Source organism: Haemaphysalis longicornis, unplaced genomic scaffold, assembly GCF_048455015.1.
Source record: "Haemaphysalis longicornis isolate Haplotype H1 unplaced genomic scaffold, Haemaphysalis longicornis Haplotype H1 scaffold_1, whole genome shotgun sequence".
NCBI classification, from domain to species: Eukaryota; Metazoa; Arthropoda; class Arachnida; order Ixodida; family Ixodidae; genus Haemaphysalis; species Haemaphysalis longicornis.
In genome coordinates, this window is record NW_027526203.1 from 292534724 (window position 1) to 292547255 (window position 12532).

The following is a 12532-nucleotide window of genomic DNA, read 5'->3' on the forward strand; positions in this document are numbered from 1 at the left end:
ACGTTTAGGCTAAGCGGTACTTAAAGAAGGTCCTGAATCTTAGGTAGACAAAGTTTTAAACAAAGGGGCAGTAGGAGTGTCGTAACGGGCATTACATAAAACCCGAATAATTCTTTTTTGTAGCAAAAATAACCGATTAATATTAGTTGCAGAAGTTGTGCTTCACACGAGACAACAATAGTTAAAATACTTAAAAATAGTGAATTGTACAATAGTAACTTGACTTTAAACGGAAGATCTCGTACAAAATATACCATCCAAACTATGCGCGAAAGTTGCCTTGCTAGAAAATTTATGTTGTATATTTCAAGGCATGTCTCGATCGAAAAAAAACACCTAGCGTTTTTGCAGACATTACCAGTTCAATTTTGGCGATGTTCAAGATGATATCAGCCGGTAAAAAGAGATATCTGTTCCTGGCTTGTAAAAGCATCACTTTCGTTTTATCCACATTAGTTCTTAAGCCGTTGCCCGCTGACCATCTCTGTATTTTTTCAAGCACTTCATTAGCGGTGTGTACCAATTGCGGGACATCGCAATATGAAACAAGGAGAGTAACATCGTCAGCGTAAATTGTGTACTTTGTGTCAGTATCAACGTTCACGATGTCATTAATGTAGATGTTGAAGAGAAGGGGCCCTAAAATATTGCCTTGTTCTACGCCTAAGCGTAATGGTGTAATTTTAGAGCGGATTTTATTTACCTGAATGAACTGGCTTCTGTGACCTAAGTATGATGTTATAAGTTCTAGAGCTATGCCGCGGATACCATAGCAATACATTTTTTCAAGCAGTAGTTTATGATTTATGCTATCGAAGGCTTTGCTGTAGTCAATTCTAACTCTTAATTTAAGTTGTCGTTTTTCGATGTTTTTCAAAATGAATTCTGTTTGTTCAAGTAACGTTAGGTGTGCCGACCTTCGTTTTCTGAAAGCATACTGGAAATTTGAAAACACTGAATTCTTTTCAAGAAAGTTGGACAGGCGATTGAAGATAATTTTTTTCCAAGCTTTAGAAAAGATAGGAAGTATTAAAATCCGCCTGTAGTTAGATACCGATGCTTTATTTCCTTTTTTTGAACAATGCAAGACCCTTCGCCACTTGCATTTTTTAGGAAAACTTAAGGTTCCAGATGACAGGCAAAAATTATAAGCAAAATAATACTGGTGCAATAACACTAATGACAAACTTGGCAGGTATAATTAACATCCCGTCGGCATCACAGGTAGTACTGTTATTAATCTCCTGGAATATACGAATTACCTCTGACTCCGTGGTAAAATACAAAAAGATAGTGTAGACAGAGTCGGTCGTGATAAAACGGAAACCGTTGAGAACGCAGTTACTGCTGCCTATGCTGGTGAAATGCTCGTTGAAAGTATCAGGCACTAACTGTACGGCTATTTTAAGACTATCTTACAGATTTGCACAGTATGTGGTACTTCAGGTTTAGGATAGTCGCATGCCTGTTACCTCCAACTGTGCGTACATTAAGGCTGCGCTACGTAAGCCCATCTATCGAGGTGTAAATTTGAATGTCCTTTTCGAGTTTTCGGATGAATGTGCACACGCACGCCTGAACAGTAACAGCACGTAAATGCACACGTACTGCCATTCAGGGGCTCGTACACCGGAGTAGCTAGGTTCGTTTTTACACTAGGCATTGAACGCGGTTACGAGTGGAACTAACAGATGGCGCCACGTATGAAGCCGAGTTAGAGTGCCTCGATGCGCGAGCAGCAAGGCAGCCTAAGCCGAGTGCATCGAAGCGACTAAAACCAGAGTATCCATAACGAGACTGCAAAGCATAAGAGCCCCACAGCCGCCGTTCTCGCTGCGTTTGCGCTGACCGTTAGACGCTTTGTAGGCTAAGTAAAAGGCCGAGCGGCACATTCACAATGTTTAACCACCATCGTACGTCCCGTGCGGCACCAAAGTTGGTGCACACAGAGCGGGGCAGCCTGCCGACGCGTAGTGCGGGCAAGTTGTTTTGTTGTAAGCGCCGAGAGTGCGACTAGTGGCTCCTGCGGCCACGATAATTAGCTTGGTAGGTTTTAGTTTTCGTGCTAAAACACCGCTGACTCACTCGATTCCGGCCACCGTTTACGTCACGCGAAACGTCATGAAGAGGCGCGAGGGATGCAATGCGTTTCTCAATAGGTAATTTCTCGGCAGTTTAAGCATATTTCACCGCCGAATCAACACCGAGAGGGCTATGGGGCAGTTGAATTTCCGTCTAAGCCAAACTTACTTAGTTGCCTTCAGTGTCCCTTTAGGCGGGTGAAGATGAGCACATGCGCACTGTGCGATGATAAGATGCCGGAAGTGAAGAAATTTCCCGTTTTCTCATGGTTTGAAGAATGTTGCCGGTAGCTTTGGTGTGAAGGTTGTTTTTTCAGCACACAACACATTGAGCAAAATTTTCGGAATCGTAGATAGAAAGCTCAAAGGCTTGTCGCGTGGCGCCAGAAAGTGTTGCAGGGTGGAGCACGTGTCCCCTTTTGTTGTCTACTATTACAATTTCCATGTAGTCATGTGTATGGCCAGTCGGTACGTTATTGAGCTTAAGCGTTCTTTACAAGGAAACACCTACTCGCACGTTGCTCAGCACTGTTCAAAGTGCGGATATGAGCCTGCGTTTCATGACACAGAGCTATTATCTGGGCACAGTGATAAGCCGACAAGAGAAATCATCGATGCGTACACTATAAGAAGGGGAGAGTGGCGTATCAGTGTGTCTTCACTTCATGTACCCGCAATTGAGTTTGTATTTTTAGAACGTCCTCTCTAATAAAAAATAAGCGCATTCAGCCGCGCATGGGGTTGGTGCTTGGCACGTGATGGATTTTATTTTTAGAACGCTCTCCGTCATAAAAAATACGCGCATTCTGCCACACGTGCGGTTGGTGCTTTCCACATGTCGAAAAAAAAAACACGAATGTTTGCGACGTCGGTATGATGTGTGCACACATCGTATTATTTAAGTTTGGGTCAGTTCTAATAAAATTTCAGTTGCGAGTCAGCGCTGTGGCTTGTCTAGTTCCTTCTTGTGTCAGTGTCCAGTGTGCGCTACTTCAAAGTGTTCATGACCCTCTCGCCTTCACATTTCCTTGCCCCCATGTCCCCCACCCCCCCTCCACACACACACACACACACACACACACAAACGCAAAACGTCACCTTGGTGCGATCAGCGGCATCCCCGTTTCCCTTCCGCTTCTCACTAACCTTATGGAAGCGATCGAAGTACGTTTCCGATACCATCTGGACTGCTCACCACAAGGAAAAAAAACAAAAAACCAAAAAACTCCGAAGATGGGACCATCTAAATAGTGACTCTGACAGCCCCAACCCACCGCCAGCAATCACCGTATGGGAGCGCCCTCCATCGGCATTCCGCGTCGACGCCCGATTTGGTGCGGTCAGCGAATAGTACGCGAAAACTACGTTCGCACTCGCGCAAATGACAAGCCAGGCGACGAAGCTGACATCTATACGGATGCGGCCCTGAATGAAATCACGGCGGCCCCTGCCTGGACCTCTACGGACCTCCCGCAATGGTATTGATCCTGCCATATTTCCAACAAATACAGCCACGTAGCAGAGGTATAGCTTCTGGGCACTTTGGGAGCAAATTTGGGGGAAATTAGTGATCATTACACCCATCTCTCCATTAAAAAGTTTCTCATTACCACGGATTCCCACGTATCATTCCGGAAGTTAAATTGTCCGTTTCCACCGAACACCACGGCAACCAGCATCCTGATCATGACCCGAGGCCTAAAAATGGAAGGCTTCGAAATTCGCATTGCGCAGACATGCGGATCTCGTTCATACGGATAATTTCGGAAACGGAGGAACGCTGAGAAGCAATCTGAAATGTTACAGAACATCCTGCAACCAGAGCGTGCAACTATTATTCAAGTTTTGCCTGCGCTTCCGATTTATACAGATGCTGTCGTGTACGGCGTTAGTAGCATTAAAAGCCCGTCCACGTAGCTACCCAAGCAGCATTGGCCGATAGCCAATCATTGGACGCCCCTTGGCTTCCCTTTGGCTTCCGATAGCTTGGCCAGACGCCGGCCTGTACGCAAAAGCCATTCGTGGACAACGAGCGCTATACGACCGGCCTTGAGGACACACATTGGCCGGTGCGCAAAAAATCACACTGGACAGCCGATAGCTTGGCCAGACGCCGGCCTGTACGCAAAAGCCATTCGTGGACAACGAGCGCTATACGACCGGCCTTGAGGACACGCATTGGCCGGTGCGCAAAAAATCACACTGGACAGCGCGCTCATTCAGACGTAATTTTTTAACATTAAATTTTATGAAAAGTAGTAGCCTATATGTGACGCAGGTATTTATGAGTGCCTTTACGCACGTCTTGGCATGTTCTTGTTAGTTGAATGACCACTCAAGTTCACTCAAAATATTACTGAAGTTTGCGTGTTTTTGAATTTGTTTTCACGCGCAGCGCACAACAAAAAAAGTAGTTCCAAATCATTTTCAAGCTTGTGTCAAGTAGCACATTTAAATAAAAAGTATTGGCAGGTGTAAATGCCGACAGCCTTGCCTGTTTTTGCATATTGTTACATGAAGTCTCACTGTAGAGCACTCGTGTGCGTTATTTTGCGTGTGTACATGCGCACCCGGCGCGCAAGCAGCACCACTCGAGGGCAGCACTGAGGTCGTTGCCCGCGGCGGTTCCCCAAACGGTTAGAGCGCGGTGCACAGGCCAAAACGCAGCAAAAAGTAGTTACCTAAAGAGCCACAGCACCGTGCCACGAAACAAAGCGTACTTAAACTAAAGTGCAGCTTATTCAAAACAGCGTGAGAGAGAGTGTTAAACGTTCAGTAGGAATTGGTCATTTGTGTGTCCTAACGCAACGGTGAACGTCGAACTACTTCAGCGTTGTGCCTTTGCGCGTTCTTTGAACCCGCGGCGGGGCCGGTGCACGGGCGCGTTGCACCGACGGCCCCGTCTCTTTTGTGGCATTGAAACTGCGGTAGTACTCCTGTACGTGTCTGTGAGGTGCGTTTTGGTGTCGGTGGCTGTGTGAAGTATACCTGACTGGTGTAATAACATCGTTTGCCTGCTACGGCCGCCGCTGAAAACGTAAGTCACCATTTCATTTTTTCGCGGTGCGGGAGTGCTCGCGTTCCCGCCAAAACTTCAGCTGTCGTTTATAACTGGCGCTCGCGAGTGCTGCTTAGTGTTGTTGGTTCTTGCGAAGAAAAAAGTGGTCACATACATGTGCTTCCAATTGTGTGACGCCAGTTCTAGCTATCTTTTTTCCGGCTTTGTGTTTTCCGAATAAGCAGCCGTGCTCCCACTACAGGTTCACGACGTTCAGCATGCGTTGAAGCAAGACTCGTGTGCAGTATGTATTACGCTGGCTTAATTAAACTCTACCTATTAATGAAGCTTTCGTTTTATTATTTTCTTGAGCAACGTAAAGGTATTGTCGAGCGACAAAGTAATTACACTACCGCTGGGCTTCTCCGTCGGTTCCGTTCGCGTCTGAATTCCGCGTCTGACGGGGCAGAAGTGAGCGAAGGCACAACAAAATTTCACGGAACCGCTGGCGTGTCGCTTTGTCTATTGGACTTTTTATATTACTTTGCGCTACTGCAATAAGAGTGAAGCCCATTTTCGGTGAAATTCCGGACTGTTTTCTCAAGAACGAGCCAAGTAACTGCCACCGTAAAACGCAGTATTGAAAAATGAATAGTGCAGTACGTTTTATGTTTCATAGCGAGTGTTAACAAGCTAGAACGTTAGGCTGAATATTTTCACACGGATATGTGGTAAGGCTTGTATAGGTGCTGTATTTAGTAAGCAGCGTGAATTTAGCATTATAGTGAACTATTTTTTGTTACTTATTACAGGCGCTACGACGCACAGGTGTTTCCCGTGGACAAGTGGCGGATGCAGCAGTGACAAGCTTTCCAAGCTGGGCTATTCTACAATAGTGCTGTTCAAAAACATATTGTGGTCTTGGCAGGTCGGCGAATTACCGTGAATGAGGGTCCTGTTTTCATTTACCTGAATGCTTCTGTTTTGTAGGCATCTCAAGCAGTTAAACGAATGATAATCGGTTCGCGCTTCATGAGCAGCGCTTTTTAAAATTTTTTCTCGACTGTTATTTGTGTTTGCTTTCATGTTTGTGTTCGTATTCTTGCCACTGTTAAGCGAGGTTTCTCGTATATTTGATGAGAATAATAAAAAAGCTACACAGAGAGACCCGGTGTGTTGTGTTGCTCCATTGTTTTTGGCAAGTCACGTATGTATAATTGGTTCGCAAAGTTGATGCAGTTTGCTTATTGTGCCTCGCGGTCCCATTTCTGTTTTATACATGCCATTGTACAGGAAATTATTTAACGAGTGCGCAATAAATAAATAATGCGCACCCGTTTAATAATTTCCTGTATACTGGCATGTATAAAGCAGAAATCGGGCCGCGAGGCAACTCGTAAAATAAGCATTGGCCATAAGGACTGGCCACAAAGCCAAAAATGTGCATGAAAATAGCGTGGGGTCCACCAATTGGCATTATCATGGCAAGGTACTTTGCCAAGCGTTGTCCAATATTGGCCTTCCAGGGCTTGGCCAATTGTTGGCTTGTCACCTTTCCCAAACACCAGCCAATATTGGCGGCCGAGGTATTGCCAAGCTCGGACACATTGGCCACTGATGTTTTGCCATGCTTGGGCTTGGCAATTTCTGCTGCTTGGGTAAGGAGCAGTTATTTGATAATCGGCCCGTTGGGAACAGCGTGTAGCCTATTCCTAAAAGGCAAGCGGCCGTTGACCCACATTTCTGCAGCGTTTCCTCGAGTTGCTGTGGGTGCTAGTTCGCGGCCGCGGAAGCCGTGACTGAGACACGCGTTTCCACGAAATGCAGCTGCGCTAGTCACGCGTCGACAACAGCTGTGCTTCTATCGGCGGCACCGCGGCTGGCGTCCGGGCCAGACGGCACTTTCACGACCGCCGCTGGAAAGCACTCGATCAAAGGAGGCCAGGAGGCCCCGCGTCGAGTGGCGTACAGTCTCCTGGCGAAGCACCGCGCTCACCGGCAGCAGCGAAACGAAACATTTGCGCACGCTGGTTGCGTTACGTCAGCGAATCATATTGTTAATGACGCCACCAAATAGCGAGGAACATTGGCAAACGAAGATAGCAACCAGGTCAGGAAAACAAAGCCTTTCAGTGAAAAGATGGAACGGGCGCTCAACGACGCAGACGAAGGAGGCACGACAGACATATACAGGCGCCTGCATATGCCTGTCATGTATCCTTTTTCTACGTCCGTTTAGCGCCCATTCCTTCTTTCCACTGAAACAATGAACCAACTAGCTCAACAAGTTTTGTTAAACCCTATCAGATAGCGGGGTCATCGGACTTGCGCGTACGTGAAAGACATCCGTCCCCGCGTTTTCTAAGCATCACTAAAAATGTTCTCAACCAACCAAGAACAATAACTAGGTAGCCCAGTCAGCCCACTTTATCTTGGCTGCAGCTTTTTTATCACTCACTAGACTCCGTAGACTCCACACAATCGCACAGTGGGTGTACTTCGTTTCGGCCAATAAGAATGGATTTTGGCAGCTATTTCCTTGCCGATGGCAGAACGGGCACGACTCAACTATACTACCTGGGCTCGATGTAAAAAAACAAAAACAAAAAAAAAACGACATTGTTCATTCCTGCGGATCATAAAATATAAAAAGTTGCAAGAAGATAACATCACTACGGATGGGTAGTATTGATTTTATTTAATAAGAAAGCAACATTTGTAAGTATACGTCTCGTTTGAGTTACATGAAACACCGCATAGAGTGCGCGTGTGAGCCTGAGAAAAAAAAGAGGGGCTGTAATACTGGGTGACATCATATTCTTTACAGCACACAAGCGAAAATGAACCCCCAGAAACGACAACGAGGGGGCGCGCACAACCACGTAGGCACAGCACAAAAAATTGATAAGTAGCCCAGTATCCTGTCTACTACCGAGAATACAGATGTACACAAATAAAATCCAGAAGGCCGTGCTGCCTATGGTGCTGTTCGCCGAGACGGAACATGCCAGCGGATGCCAGGAGGATGACGTAACCGAGTTCCGCGTGATGTTACGTCCAAAAGAGAACTACGGCTATGCCGGCGTCCTAACAGTTATTCCAACCGCTTGCCAGGGCTTACTACAACTAAACTGCAGCGGATCATTGTCTTCGGGCTCTTATATATAGCCTAACAGCCCGGCCACTGTAAGAACAGCCACTAGCAAGCCCACGGTGCAATAAATAGCGCGGAAACTGATGCCAAGCATTGTTCTTACTCTACCCGCATTTCCTACAGCGAAGCTGTCGGCGGAACGCGAGATCAGTCATGACTCTTTGGACACGGGTATCTAGCACTCAAAAGCGTACCTGTATACATCTCCATCTGAAAAAAATTGGAAAGTAACTCAAGACGGGAATAAAGCTTACATTGGATAATTAAACTGTTTGTTTTGGATGGCGCTGCAGAATTAGTTCAAGCGCCAGGAGTGTTGTGGTTGCATGGGGAACCAATCGGACGAAAACAGCACAGCGCTTAATCTTACACTGCATAATATTGTTCTAACAGAGAACACCCGTCCCCCTCCCAGCAAGAAAAACAAAAGAGAAAACAATCGACAAAGATATGCATGTCGTCTTCAGCCCATCTATCTACAGAAGAAAAAAATGACTGTCGATAAATGCGATTGTCTGTTCTGTTTCTGATGAACCGGAAGAAAAAAATTCCGGGAAGGAGAAAAAACCGGAAAGAGAAAAAATCGGAAGGAGAAAAAACTGGAGAGAGAAAAAAATGCCCACGCTGTACTTTCACTAGACGTGTTGTCGGTTTCAGCCACTGTAACAAGACAATAAAAACATGCTTGAAAATTCATACGATAAGTGTCAGAAATTAGTGTGCTATGGATTATTGCAGGTTCGCGTAAATCTACAAAAATGTTTGTTAAGTTTTCATCCAGAGCAACTTGATACACCAGAAAAAAAAAACACTATCATGACTAACCATGCACACGAGCAAATATTTCTCAAAAGTTCAGCGATGAGGTGTTTTCATCTGTTATTAAATAGTGGAGATTATTGTGTTACGGCGCAACAACATCCCAAATCCCAGTATTTGTTTATTATTGTATTGGTTGCAAAGTCAGACCAGTATTGTTTATTCGAAACCAGCCCGGCTACTACGTACCATGCGCGGTTACGTCAACACATAAAATTTTCCTTCTAGACTTCACTGGAAGCGTAATAATGAGACGTTTTCACGAGAGGTAGCACTTCGAAAAATTTCTGAAAAAGCTAGCGTAGTTTGTAAGAACGAGTAACCGCGAGACTGCGCTTTGCCTGCTCAGTTGCCAGATAAAAACCGCTCTCAACGCCACAGCGGGAAAAATGAACTAGCGTAAACGGAAGGAAATTCTAATTGGCGTTCGGCTAGACGTCTAAGCAGTTGGCCCACGACGCGTGGTATGCAGTGGGAGGCTACGGATTAAGTTAGACAACGTGGGGTTATTTCACCCGCTCCAAATTTGACACGCCCGGCGTTTGTTTCTTGTTAACCTTTGAACAAAAACGAAACAGTTACCACGGTCAGTATCACACCCGGTGTCTCGTTTTCAGGAGCGCACGCTTTAGCCGCATAGCCACCGTGTCAGGTAGAGCACGAAAGACTGAAACGAACGGGAATGGCAGAAACACTAACACCAGGTGGATCAACGCCCGGAGACTGTGATTTTGGTTTCTTTCTATTTGTGTTTTTCACACTAGTGGATGTTTTCTCGGCAACATACCGACTAGCCAAAATAAAACTTCGCCGGCCGCAATGGGGCCCTCGCGCAAGATTAGCAGAGCTGTCGGTAACGACAAGCAGATGTTACTGAAACGATAAGGTGCCCGTCCGCTAACTTGACTTCGAAGGGAAGTGTCGAACGAGAGAATCCCGACGAGTGTTCTTCAAAACGTCTTTCCTGGCCAGGAACTAATGCTTTTTGGAACGGAGAGTGCAAACATTTCAGGTGCGCTGCTTCCGATGCGTGTTGTTTGCTCCAGCGCGACGTTTGCCAACGGCACACATCCCGCTTTATGCCCTGGTTCCTGCGCGCAGCAGCGAAGTAATCCGGGCAAACACTTCTCGTTTGACCGCCTGGATACGCTCACGGTCCGTTAAAGAGGCGCTAAACTGTAAAAAGAAGTCGCCCCATATCGGTAGGTTAGAGTGTCATGAATACAAATACAACACTCGCGGCAGCAGCAGTTAACGCAGAAAATGCCAAAAGCGTGACAACGGGTATCGCCGCCCCGTACACTTTTTGCGCCCTAGAATTTGTGACGTCATAAAACGTGATTTTTGAAACTGCACTGGCACAGTGTGTCTAAGCGCTTTTATGAAAGAAAGCTGTAAGGTAGGAACGTGTAAAGATAAAATAAATCTATCTAGAAGCTTTTTCGGCGGACATGATTTTCGGCTCACTGAAAATTTAGCCATAATAAATTGAAAAACAGTCTGTCTTACTAAGAATGGGGGTAAGAGCTGTCTCAGTTTCGATTTGGGTCAAATGCTTCGTTTGAAGGATTGCGCTTGGTGCTAACACAGAGACGGACTTGAAAGAGGAAAATGTACTCTTGTCGGAAAGACTGCGCACTGGTTATTGTAAACGAGGTAGTGGCAACGGATAAACAATTTCTTTCGTTTCTTGAACATATGTTGTCACCTGTATATACGGAATCATAATTGGAAATGAAGGGCTCGTTAAATGAACACAGGAATAAAAGCGAGCAGTCAATAACGCCAAGGAAGGCGAAGGGGAAGGAATTCATACTTTTTTCGTGCTGAAATAGAATATCGGTCTGGTGCCATACCAACTAGTTGAAGAGCAAACTAAAATTATTTTAGAAATTTACAGTCTAGAGTTGGCCCGCAACAAGATATTACCGCAATTTATGCACTTATTTATTCAGTACCGCGATTTCAACGAATGTCGCGAATTTGTGACATTAGGCACTTTAGCCGAAAATGAAGTCATGGCGCGAAACACCGTAATTTTGAGATTCACAAATTCCCCCTCCCTTTCGTAGGAGACAATGGGGTCCTCCCACCACCTATGGAGGAAATAGACCGCATACGCGCCTCCCGCTCGAAGATGAGCGAGACAACACTTGTCCTAGTAGCACTGACGAAGACGGCTCTGACCACACATGCATCCCGTACTGGGTTCTTCCACGACGCCATCTACATATTCTAGCATTGATGAAGACGACGGTGACTATGACGCAGTGCTGCGCCCATAACGACCAGAAAACAAGCTGTAAAGTGAACGAAGAAGAATTATGAAGTGATTCTAAGATTTTCACCTCCTTAGCCGTTTGTGAGAAGTGCTGCAGCGTTTTTTGAGAGCAAAATGTCTGCTTTTCTTTTGGGCAGTTCTGTAGTCCAGGTCACTGAAAAAATAAAATTTACTCATGGCACCCCCGTAGTGTTTTCGTTGAGGACTAAGTGCTGGTTGTCGCGAATGCGCGACATACCAAAGATTAGGAAGCAAGGTTGTTTTCTACACGAAACATATAATGCATTTGATTACAGAGGATCAGCCAATAATATTTCAATAGTCATGAGCGGATCTTGAAGTTCGCAAGTGGACAAATTTGCTGCTACAGCTCATTGAAGCTAAATGTGTCACCTCATGTACTTTATGGGAGGAGATGCCAAGGACTATTTGAGGGAACTGAGGCATTACGCCAAAAACTCAGCTGACGAACAAACATCACCGCTGAGCCAACAAATTTGGACACTGCCTTCGTCTTTATGTTGTCAACACCAAGAAATTATCCAACCGTATTCAATTCGATCACGAAAACTAAAGCATGTGCTGCGGCAGTAGGCAATGTAAGCATGGCGAGTTCAATTGCATAGTGTCTGTGCGCGGATAACAGTTACGAGTCAAGTTGCATGCCGAGCCTCGTTATTCGTCAGATTCGCTCACTTAGACGCAATGATTGGCCATTCGGGTGCATTGCGGCGAAGCAGACCCGCGAAACGTTTTTAGAGCATCGGTTAACAAAAGTGAAGCCACTTTGTCACGAATATATATATCCCGCCATCTGTCGCAAGCGTGAGAGTAGATATGACACCCTTCCAAATTTTTCATCACCACTACAAGATGCTCCAACAGTTGGCAAGTTCCGGAGCATTCCCAAAGAGCGTTGCTAGATGAAGCATTTCTACTTTCAGAAACAATGACCTCAACAAAAATCAGCTGATTTTTTAAACAATGACCTCAAAAAAAAAAAAAAAAATCAGCCGTTCTTTTGTTAGTTTCACTAAAACGGAATGCAACTACCCAGTGAACGTCAACTCTAAATATCAAACGAACCTCAGAGGCTACTGGAGACTGTTTTGAAGGCTAGTGTACCACACTTTTATGCATCACATATAACACCACCCGATGGACATACAGATTGACGCATGAAGTAATGAATGAAACAT

The 12532-nt window shown here is 45.5% G+C and overlaps 1 protein-coding gene and 1 long non-coding RNA gene across 10 annotated transcripts in view; one reads left to right on the plus strand and one right to left on the minus strand.

Moving 5' to 3' along the window:
- Positions 1–12532, minus strand: part of Cac (calcium voltage-gated channel subunit cacophony) — a 906370-nt gene that overhangs the window by 184366 nt on the left and 709472 nt on the right. The gene's annotated exons all lie outside the window — the stretch shown is intronic.
- On the plus strand, positions 4349–6246 carry LOC144169939 (uncharacterized). The gene is made up of 2 exons (XR_013322545.1): positions 4349–5118; positions 5892–6246. It is a non-coding gene; the product is annotated as an uncharacterized LOC144169939 (long non-coding RNA).